Source organism: Leptonychotes weddellii, chromosome 4 (genome assembly GCF_054177405.1).
Source record: "Leptonychotes weddellii isolate Sample4059 chromosome 4, ASM5417740v2, whole genome shotgun sequence".
NCBI classification, from domain to species: Eukaryota; Metazoa; Chordata; class Mammalia; order Carnivora; family Phocidae; genus Leptonychotes; species Leptonychotes weddellii.
The window spans coordinates 18,948,130-18,958,913 of NC_138372.1; the positions used below are offsets into that span (position 1 = coordinate 18,948,130).

At 45.9% G+C, this 10,784-nt stretch overlaps 1 protein-coding gene across 6 annotated transcripts in view; it reads left to right on the plus strand.

Annotated features, from left to right (window-relative positions):
• Nucleotides 1-2,962: 2,962 nt before the first annotated feature.
• WDTC1 (WD and tetratricopeptide repeats 1) overlaps nucleotides 2,963-10,784 on the plus strand; it is a 65,732-nt gene continuing 57,910 nt past the window's right edge. For 3 of the 6 annotated variants that reach the window (XM_081817838.1, XM_081817840.1, XM_081817839.1), the window contains exon 1: nucleotides 2,964-3,251. The gene's annotated coding sequence lies outside the window, so the exon portion shown is untranslated. Of the gene's footprint in view, nucleotides 3,252-10,784 lie in introns of all 6 variants that reach the window. The other 3 variants (XM_081817837.1, XM_081817842.1, XM_081817845.1) reach the window with 2 other exon arrangements.

A 10,784-nucleotide genomic window follows, 5' to 3' on the forward strand; every position in this document is an offset into this window, starting at 1 on the left:
CGCCCTAGCTGCAGCTATTATTTAATGAGTGGGGGGGGTGGTCAGAGGGAGAAGGACAAGGACAAGCAGAGCCTGATGTGGAGCTCGACGTGGGGCTCAATCCCAGAACCCCAAGATCATGACCTGAGCCGAAGTCAGATCCTTAACCAACTGAGCCACCCAGGTACTCCTCAGCTATTATTAATATTCTTCATCTTATTGATGACGGAGCAGACGTTAGCTGAAAACAAAGCGTAAGCTGACACCCTGCAACCTTCCCCCACCCCCTACTCCTGGGCGGGACAGGTATGAGTTTCTTCCAGGAATCTCTCAACTATCTTAATGTCAATAACTAGCTAGAGGGGAAAACAACCTTAACTTGACAATGGCAAGGCCTCGGGTATCTCGTAGGTATCTCGTAGGTCCGTCCTCTTTAGCATATGAAAGTTCTTTTGAAACCTCCTTTTTCCTTACTTCCCCCAACTCCCAAGTATATAATCAGCCACTCCTCACTACCCCTGTGTAGTAGCTCTTTCTGCCCAGAGGCCCTCTCCCCATGCTTTTTTTTTTTTAATTTCTTTTTTTTTTTTTTTTTTAAGATTTTATTTATTTATTTGAGAGAGAGAGAATGAGAGAGAGCACATGAGAGGGGGGAGGGTCAGAGGGAGAAGCAGACTCCCTGCTGAGCAGGGAGCCCGATGCGGGACTCGATCCCGGGACTCCAGGATCATGACCTGAGCCGAAGGCAGTCGCTTAACCAACTGAGCCACCCAGGCGCCCTCCCCATGCTTTAATAAAACCACCACTTTGCACCAAAGACGTCTCAAGAATTCTTTCTTGGTCTGGGCTCCGGACCTCACCCCACCAAACCTCACCTATGTTTCAAAACCACATCACTATCATCCATTCCTTACCAACAAAAGTTCATTCTGCCAACACTTACTTACTGTCTACTATGTGTCAAAGACTGCTAGGAGCCACAGACATATCACCCACACTTCCCTGTTGGTATTTCTTAAGAGCCTCTGTGACATTGCCAGCGTAGAGCAAGGGCTTAAAATGGGAATTCTGGATTCATATAATCCGGGTTTGAATCCCAGCTGTGCCACTTCTTAACTATGCGATTTGTGAGGATTGTTTAATTCACTGATAAGAACTTACCTCTCATGGTAAACGCTCCATATATGTTATTTTTCTTTTTTCTTTTTTTTTTTTAAGATTTTACTTATTTATTTGACAGAGACAGCGAGAGAGGGAACACAAGCGGGGCTGGGGGTGGTGGAGCTGGAGAGGGAGAAGCAGGCTCCCTGCTCAGCCGGGAGCTTGACGCTGGGCAGATGCTTAACAGACTGAACCATGCAGGTGCCCCATGTTAGTTATTTTTCAATTTAATTGAACCAGTGACCCTAGCCAGGGTTTCAGCCTGAGCTTGGAGAGCTATGGATAGATAATCTCAGCTTTCTTCTAGTCCCAATGTTTATGATATTTTATATTCAGTGAACATCTGTGGGGGAGAGATCAGGAAGAATGACCCACATTTATAGGAGAAAAGCATTTCACAAAGCTGAATTCACAAGTAGGTTCTAACTCCTCCAAATGGGAAGAAATCACCCTTTGGGAGCTCACAGACTAATTTATACACTTGATGTGAGCAGAAGCAGGAAAAAAGCAACTCATGGAGTGACAAACATGGAACAAACACTATGGATGCTAGACATGTATGTAGGTGCCGCCTGGTTCTCACGGGAGGGACAGGCAGTGTCCAAAAGCTCAGACTCTGTAGTAATGCAGATCTAGGTTTGAATCCCAGTTTGGTTCCTTGTCAGCTATGTGACCCGGGGCAAGTTGGTTTTAATGTCTTTGTGCCTCAGCTTTCTTTTCCGTGAAACACAGTAAGAGTATCTAAGAAATTGTACTCAATACAGTGGTGACATAGTAAATACTAAATAAAAGCGAATTATTATTATCTGACAAATGACACCCACCCTATGGGTGAGTGACAAGTTTCCATTCTCAAAAGATGATGACAATTTCTTTTTCTGACCTGAGGCGCCTCATGGGTGGGGCCTGGTCTCTGCCTTCCCAAGTTAGGCATGATGCCTCCCTTGTCACCTTGGGAACTTCCTTAGAGAGGACGGTGTCTCCTCAGTTAGACTTGGCACTCCACTAGGCTGGAACTGCAGCTTCCTTAGAAGGGGGGGATCAGTGGTGTTCGTCTCCACCAGTTAATCTCAGAAGGACCCGGTCTCTCGCTCTCTTTCGGTCAGCCTGAGGGTTTCCATAGTGTGTGATTGGCTCCCCTCCAAGCCACTCGGTTGTAGGACTGATTACCTTTTATCCTCTTCAGGCCCAGGAGCAAGAGTGAGGAATGTGCCACTCAGCAACAACCCCAGGGCAGGAAAGAGTAAGACGAAGCTCGGCCCTAGGGGATGGGAGGGGGGCATTGGGGCCCCAGCCTAAGTCTCCCAATTCAGGGGATCTGAGGAAGTCTTGGTGAGGCTCTTAGGAGACTTGTGTCGGGCTCTGAGGGGCAATGGGTGAGTGTTAGGGGTGCCCCAGAAGCAATGTGAGGGAGCATTTTCCTTGGATGTGGGGTGGGAGGTGCGTCAGGGTAACTAATGGCAACTGGGCGGGGTGAGCCCGCTGGGCAGGAGCTCTTCCACGGGGAAAAACTACGATTCCCAGGATGCCCCGGGGCTTAGCCCGGCTTTCCCGCCTGCCCACTGGCTGCAGGTCCGACGAGCGCAGAAGCGGATTGGTTGCGGCGGTGCGGGGCTCCCCCACTAGCAGGTTAGTAGGCACCGCCGGCAGCAGACGTTGACCGGGCGCGCGGGGCGGGGGAGGGGCCCGGCTAGCCATTCTGGAAACCGCCGGACGCTCTCTCCGTAGCGTAGCCGCCGGCTGTGAGGCGCGGGGCGGGGGCGGAGACTGCGTGGCGCAGGCGCGGTGCTGGGCTTCTCCTGGGTCCCCAGACAGCTGGAGGAGATAAACAGAGGAGGAGGAGGGAGGGGAGTGCGTGTGTGAGAGCGCGCGAGGGAGTGTGAGTGTGTGTGAGCGCGGGTGTGAGGCGGTGCGCAGGGGCGGGCGGAGGCGCTGTCCGGCCCCGGCCAGGCGCCGGGCGGGGAGCATGGGAAGGGGCTAGAGCTGCCCGGGCCCCCCAGCCCCCTCCCCGGGATCCGCGCCCCCCCCTCCCGGGAGAGGGGCCGGGCCCCCTGGACGGACATGGGCTCCTGAAGTTGCGCCGCCGCTGGTCCTGGGAAGAGGCCTGACAGGTACTGGTAGCCACCGCCCCCTGCCCTCGCCGGGCGCCGAAGCGAGAACCGGTTCCCGCAGTCCCCGCACACGGGCCGCCCGCTCTGGGCCAGCCGCAGCCCTGCCGGCCCGGGGGGCCTGAGGCCGCCAGCCTCCGGGCTCCGAGGTGTCCCGAGAGGGGACAGGCCTCGCTGGGGCGAAGGGCAGAGTGGGCCGGGGGCGGGGTGGGGATGGAGGGCTGGCCGGGACCTGGGTGGTGGGGGAGGCTCTGGGAGTCCAGGGAGGCTTTGCCGAGGGAGAGGTGGAAGTCGTCCCATCACGGGACTTTTTTGCGGAGTTTTTGTTTGACATCTGATCTGGCGCCGGTGTCAGGAAGAAGGGGGCAGGTGGAAATGCCGGGAGGGCTACGTTGACCTGACCTGCTCTCTTAGTTTCCTGCTCTTCTGCTCTCGCTCTGTCTCGCTCGCTCTCGCTCTCGCGCTCTCTCTCTCGCTCGCTCTCCCGCTCTCTTTCTCTGTGAGAGAGAGAGAGAGAGAGAGAGTGTGTGTGTGTGTGTGTGTGTGTGTGTGTCCGTCCCTCCGTGGCCAGGCTTCTTGCAGCCGCAGATGCCTTCAGTGGCCCATCCTGGCACCAAGCTCAACTCTGCTAAGGTGTTTCCACCATGCGACTGTAACGCCCTTACAGAGGGCCTTTACTTGGGAACGGGCTATTCAGGACCCACTTCAACGGGAAATAGGAAGTGTCGAATAGAAGAGAGACTGTGACCAGCAGGATCCAATTCTTGTCACTGAAAGCTGCAGTGGGACGCCCCCTTGCCAGCCAGATTGAATTTGCTTAGTGACCTCTGACTCTCCTCTGTAGGTGTACCACCAGGGTCTCTAGAAAAGAGGTATCAGGACTTAATGACTAAAGTCTAACTGCCTAATTTGACTATTTTCCTCAAAGTCCTTTTCTTCTGTGACTTTAAAAAAAAAACTTCTGAGGTAGTGGTAGAGCAACTTTAAAGTTTTCCTCTTAAGTTTGAGTTTAGAAACCTGATAGGGTGTCTATAACTTCCCCATTCTTCCCAAGGATGGGGTAGATGATCAGGGTAAAGTGGCAGTTAAGCGTTCCCTTTTAACAAAGCCTTAAACAGTTTTGAGAAGAAACTATTCAGACACCACCAGACTCAAAGACACTATGAAATCTCTGCCTAGGGCACAGGTATGCCCAGTGGTCTGAACGAAGCTTTTCTGTACCTTACAGTCTCTCCTGAGTGGCTAGTGTCTTCACTAAATGAAGGAACCACTTAAGGCTATTTCTGGATGGAATTGAAACTTGTCTGCTGAGTATAATAACTGGATCCTCTAGCACAGACCAGGGAGTAACTAGAAAGGCTCGTTTGGGCTGACTCTTGAGACTTAACAATGGATCTTCATTGCAGGTTGTTGTGTTTCATTGGCAGATGGAAAAACCTTTTCTGCCATAGTTTGTGTTCCTGCTGCTTTAATACTGGGGTATTTTGACCTATTTGGGGGCACTTATGTTCAAGCCACCTGTCAATTTGTAGAAGCAGTGCTTTGGGTCAACTCTGAAGAATAATAGAACAACAATTCATATTTTTGCCTGAGACTCCTTCCCTTGCAGTTACTGAAAGAGAATACGTGTAATGATTATGGTGATGGTATTAACATTGGCGATTTGCCACTTGGGGATTTTAGAGTTGTCATGCAGCTGACAAATTTTCTAGCTGGAAGGAACTCAGCAGTGACTCATGGGACATCATATTAGGGTTTTTTCACATACCTAGACTTCAGGACCTGGAAGGATACAACTGAAAATCTTAAAGCCCTCTGCTAAATATCTTTGGACTTTGAGGGGCCAACTGCTGCAAAGACCCAGAACTATGACTTCAATAATTTTTAAATTATTTTCTAAATATTTTCTTCTCTCCTTTTTGAATTAGGGAATGTGGCCCACATGTGCAGTCCTGGGTCTCAAAGAAGGGATCATAAACAACATGTAATATGGTGATACTTACCTTTCTTTTGGGTCACTGATTGAATGATCCTGATTCCTTTCTTCTTTCATCCTTACCTTTCTGGATTCCACTTCATCTTTGGGCTGCCATTGCAGAGAGACTCACATAACTCCTTGGCTTCAAAAGCACAACCCTTGGCAAGTTCCATCAGAAACTAACTTTGGCTAACTTTGAGAGATATTTACTAATTAGAATACATTCTAAAAAGTGACTGACATTTATTGAGGGCCTGGTATCTATTGGGCTGTGTACTAGCTAGTATTTTACTTTATCTAATTTAGCACTCATAACTGCTCTGTGAGGCAAAAATCATTTTCCCTATTATACATATGAAGATATGAGCACAGAGAGGTTAAATAACTTGCTTAAGGTCACACTGCAAATATGGGAAAGGTTTAGAATTCCAACTAGGGCCTGTCTCCTTTGGGGCTGTGATACATGAAGAGTTGAAAGGACCAAAGCTAAGAGCCTGGGGGAACACGATACCTGCCTTCAAGTACTTGAAGAACTGTCATGTAGAAAGGGAACTGGACTTTCTCTCTGTGATTCTGGAAAGCAGCACTAGGATCAAGGGATGGAAATTCCAAGACGGGAGACGTTGGCTTGGTAGGAGAGAATTTGGCTTTCTTTCTTTTTTTTTTTTTTTGTTTTTGAGAATTTGGCTTTCTAAAAGCAAAATGGGCCACCTTGTGAGGGAATGAGTGTATTCAAGCAGAGGCTTTGCCACTTCTTATCAAGGATTTGGTAGAGGAGTTCATACTTAATGTAGGTAATTGGACTAAGTAGTCTTTCAGTATTTTTTTTTTTTTAAAGATTTTATTTATTTATTTGAGAGAGAGAGAATGAGAGACAGAGAGCACGAGAGGGAAGAGGGTCAGAGGGAGAAGCAGACCCCCTGCTGAGCAGGGAGCCCGGTGCAGGACTCGATCCCGGGACTCCAGGATCACGACCTGAGCCGAAGGCAGTCGCTTAACCAACTGAGCCACCCAGGCGCCCAGTCTTTCAGTATTTTAAGCCCTATTATTATATGGAAATGATGTCAAACTCCTGTCGTATTGATCTGTGAAAAAACTAACCCATATTGCATATTTACTGTGTGCCAGGCACTTGTTAGACACTTTTCCTACAATATTTCATTTAATCCTTAGATCCCCTATGAGGTAGGAATTATCATTATCCCCACTTTATGTATGTACTTATTTATTTGTCAGAGAGAGAGCACAAGCAGGGGGGGCAGTAGGCAGAGGGAGAAGCAGGCTCCCCACTGAGCAAGGAGCCCAATGTGGGACTTGATTCCAGGACCCTGGGATCATGACCTGAGCCAAAGGCAGACACTTAGCCAGCTGAGCCACCCAGGCATCCCTCATTATCCCCACTTTACAAATGAGGAAACTGAGGCTCCAGAAAGTTAAAAAAAAAAAACTAACCTGTAGTTTACACAGCTAGTTGTAGGACTGATATTTGAACCTTTGTCTGTACCTTCTTAGCTGTGTAACGTAGGGTAAATTGTGTGTCCTCTCTAAACTATATTTCCTCATGTGTGAAATGACGTTTTTGATAGTACCTTCCTTACAGTGCGTTTATGAGTACTACATGATGTAATACACAGTTCTCACTAGACCTCACTGATTGCCCTTGAGAGCCCAGGTTTGGGGTAAAGGGGTACCACTTTGTTTCTTTAGGGTGAATTCAGGCCTGACACACCCTGATAATTCTGGGGTTCATTCTTTGTACTATTTGTAATAGCTGCCGACTCCTTGAAGGGCTTTGTGGCATTAGTGACTAATACCTTACAAACTTGAGGCCTGAATAAGAGGAGGGTACAGCCAGTAGGTTGGAGTATAGGAGGCAGTGTCAGAGGCCCTGTGGAAAAAAAGTCCCCACCCTATTATAGAGTCAGATTCAGGGATCATTGTTTGCATTTTTATATTTAATGTCTTATTTTAGAATGAACAAGGTCACAATTGCTAGAGCTGGATGCCAAGAATAATAACCCTTAATCCTCCCTGTAGCCATCTGGGGAGGTATTAACCCCATTTTCTTGGAGAGTTGGGCAGAGCAGGATCAGACGTTACCCAGGTAGCTATTCAGGGGCTCTTGGGACGGTGGCAAAATTTTATCCTTGTTCATAACCCCCAGATTCTATTTTCAGAAAGCACAAAACTGCTTCTCCATGTACCTTTAGAGAGCCTTTCTTAGAATGAGAGTCAGGCATTTCTGGTCTTGGAGTTTCATCAATTGAGACCTGAGTATTTGGGTGCCGGTAGCTTACCTGGTTCCTTCTTGAGTCAGACATCTGGATGTAACACAGCTGCAATTGAATTGGAAGGGAAGCATTTCCACACTGATTGACTTAGTTTTCCTTAACCTCTCTGCTAGGAGGAAGGTTGGAGGGGAGGGTGAAACTTCAAAGGCTTCCCTATGAGACATACTTTGAATTGTGGCAGAATTTGGAAAGCTGCAAGTTAAAGGCAAAATCCAAGACTGCAGATGCTCAGAAATACAGTGAGAGAGGACAGCATTATCAAAGTATGCTCCCTTTCCTCTTTCTGTTCCCTTTCACTACCTTTAGGTAATTGTGGCCCTAGGAGAAAGCAGATAAATTAGCTGTAATCACTGAAAAGCAGCGTTCTGAAAACATCAAGAAAAATTTTTCACAAAGCATGAATGGCAATACAGAACCCATTCATGTAGAGAAGCCATCGAGGTGAGTTTTCATCCAGGTTTTCCCACAAAGTGAAGCATTTCTTAGCATAGACTTCCACAGAGAAAGCTTTAGTCAACCCCCTATGGAATCATTTGAGCCAGGAGCCTCGAAGATGGCAAAGAACTTCTCCAAAGATGTTTTGTTGATGGGCCTGTCCTACCAACCAAACCTTTCCCAGATGCTGTCCTTGTGCCTACTTAGTCCATGACCCCAAAATACACTCAGGAAATTTATGTTTGAGACTGGCAGAGTCAAGGTGATTTTGATTCCTTAGCTTAATTTTAAGGAATGCTAAGAGCTTCTTTTAGGTAAGACTGCTTGCACATGATCTGATTAAAGATAGTAACAGTTTTTTAGTGGCTAGTGACCTGGGTCTTAGAATTAAACTATCTAGTTTGACTCTCCATTTAATAACTGAAACGAGCAAATTAACTTCTCTGCACCTCAGATCCTTCATCTGTAAAGTGAGGATAATAATAGTACCTGCCTCATAGGTTTATAAGGAATCTGTCAGGTAACACTTAGGAAATGCTTTGAATGTTCACCAAATATTTTTACCAGGCTTGGTATCAGGCATTTTACATGTGTGGCTCTTCATTCTGTGAAAGTAGGCATTATTGTCCTTGTTTTGCAGATTAGGAAGCTGAGGTTTAGAAATGCAGTCACACAGAAAATAGGTGGCAGAACTGGGATTTGAACCTTAGGTCTGTCGGACTCCAGCGCCCAACTCTATTTTACTATGCTACTTCCAATGACCTTTATGCTTTGGAAGTTTTCTATAGGATTGCTCTAGTAGGTAAACCACTGCAAGTGGAGTGAAAGGAAACTTGCATACATCTTTTGCGTAATTCAGAATGTTGAAAGAGGGCCAGTGGTCACTCCTGCGGGGGAGAGGCATAATGTTCAGAGGAAAAAGAATACAGATGATTGGGGTTCCATCTCCACTCTACTTCTCCTAGCAGTGTGTCCTTAGAATCATGGGATAGCAGCATTGGAAGAGGTTTTGTAACTCATCTCAAAGTCTACCTCTCATTTTACAGCTGGGGAAATAGTCTGAGAGAGTGAAATGCCTCATATAGGGTCTTTCAGCTAGTTAGAGGCAGAGGCTGACCTGGAGCACAAGACCCTAGATCCTGGACCAGTCCTTATTCCTCAGTACCACATAGCACTGTGCTTCAGTTCTCCCTTGTTAAAAGGGATGATAATTTCTAGCTTCCTCACAGGATTGTTGTAAAGTTCGAGTTAAAAGTGTGAATGAAAGCACTCTGATAGGTATAAAGCACTGTATGTATGCAAGATAGTCATGCTGTCATTCATTCAGCACGTGCTTCTTGGCACCTGCTAAGCCCGTATTGGAGACCTAGGAGGGTCAGTAGATGAATCAGATGAAGAGCTGGCCCTCAGAATGCTTTTAGTCTTTTAAAGAAAAGAGAAGCCACAAAAATAATTATAGTTCAAGGCAGGAGACAGACAGAGGAAAGGGTGAGAACTAAATTTTCATAAGTTCTGATTTTGAGACAGAGGAAAGAAGAAAAGGGTTTGGGGACTTCTTTAAAATTGAGATATAACTCATACGCCGTAACATTTACCCTTTTAATGCATACAATTCTGCCTTTTTTAATATATCTAGAAAGTTGTGCAACCATCACCACTATCTAATTCCAGAATATTTTCATCATGCCCCAAAGAAACCCATACCCGTTAGCTATCACCACCACCCCAATCACTCCCATCTTCTTCCTCAATTCCAAGCAACCATTAGTCTACTTTCTGTCTCTGTAGCTTTTGCTGTTCTTGACGTTTCATATAAATGGATTCATATAATATGTGGCCTTTTGTGACTTCTTTCAAATAACAATGTTTTCAAGTTTCATCCCTATTGTAGCATGAATCAGTGCTTCATTCCTTTTTATAGCTGGTTAATATTCCATTATATGGGTATATCACATTTTACTTACCCATTTAGGGACATTTATCCATTGGTGGACATTTGGGTTGTTTCTACTTGGGGCTATGAACATTCATTTATGAGTTTTTATGTAGACTTATGTTTTTCATTTTTCTTGGCTTATACCTAGGAGTGAAATTTCGTATGGCAACTCTATGTTTAACCTTTTGAGAAGAGACCTTTCTTTCTTTTTCTTTCTTTCTTTCTTTCAAGAGGGAGAGAGGGGCAGGGAGGGACAGAGGGAGAGGTAGAGAGAATCTTAAGCAGGCTCCATGCTCAGCATGGAACCCCACGTGGGGCTTGATCTCACGACCCTGAGATCATGACCTGAGCCAAAGTCGAGTCAGACACTTAATTGACTGAGCCACCCAGGCATCCCGCTGAGAGCAGTTTTTTCTTATTGCAAATAATATTGTCACTCACATTGATTAAGTATTTACAGTGTGCCAGTTATCCCATATAATCCTCACAACAATTCTGAGGTAGGTGCTATTACTATCTTCATAAAAAATAGCCAGTATTTCTTGAGCACTTACCACATGCCAGGTATTTGCTAAGTGTTTTTATAATGCATTGTCTCATTAATGTTCCCAATAACCCTATGGGGTAGAAATTATTACATATACCTACATGGCAGGTAAAAAACAAAAAATAAAAAACCTAGGAACTTAAAGGTAAATAATTTTACCCAAGATCATACAACCTAGTGTATAGTAGAGCCAGATTCAGACTCAGGTTTCTTTCAGTTCGAAGCAGGTTCCTAATGGCTATTTCTATATTATTATAAAAACAATAAATGTTCACAATAGAATACTTGGAAAGTACAGAGGAACAGAAAAAAAAATATCACCTGTTATCTTTTTTTTTTTTTTTTTTTA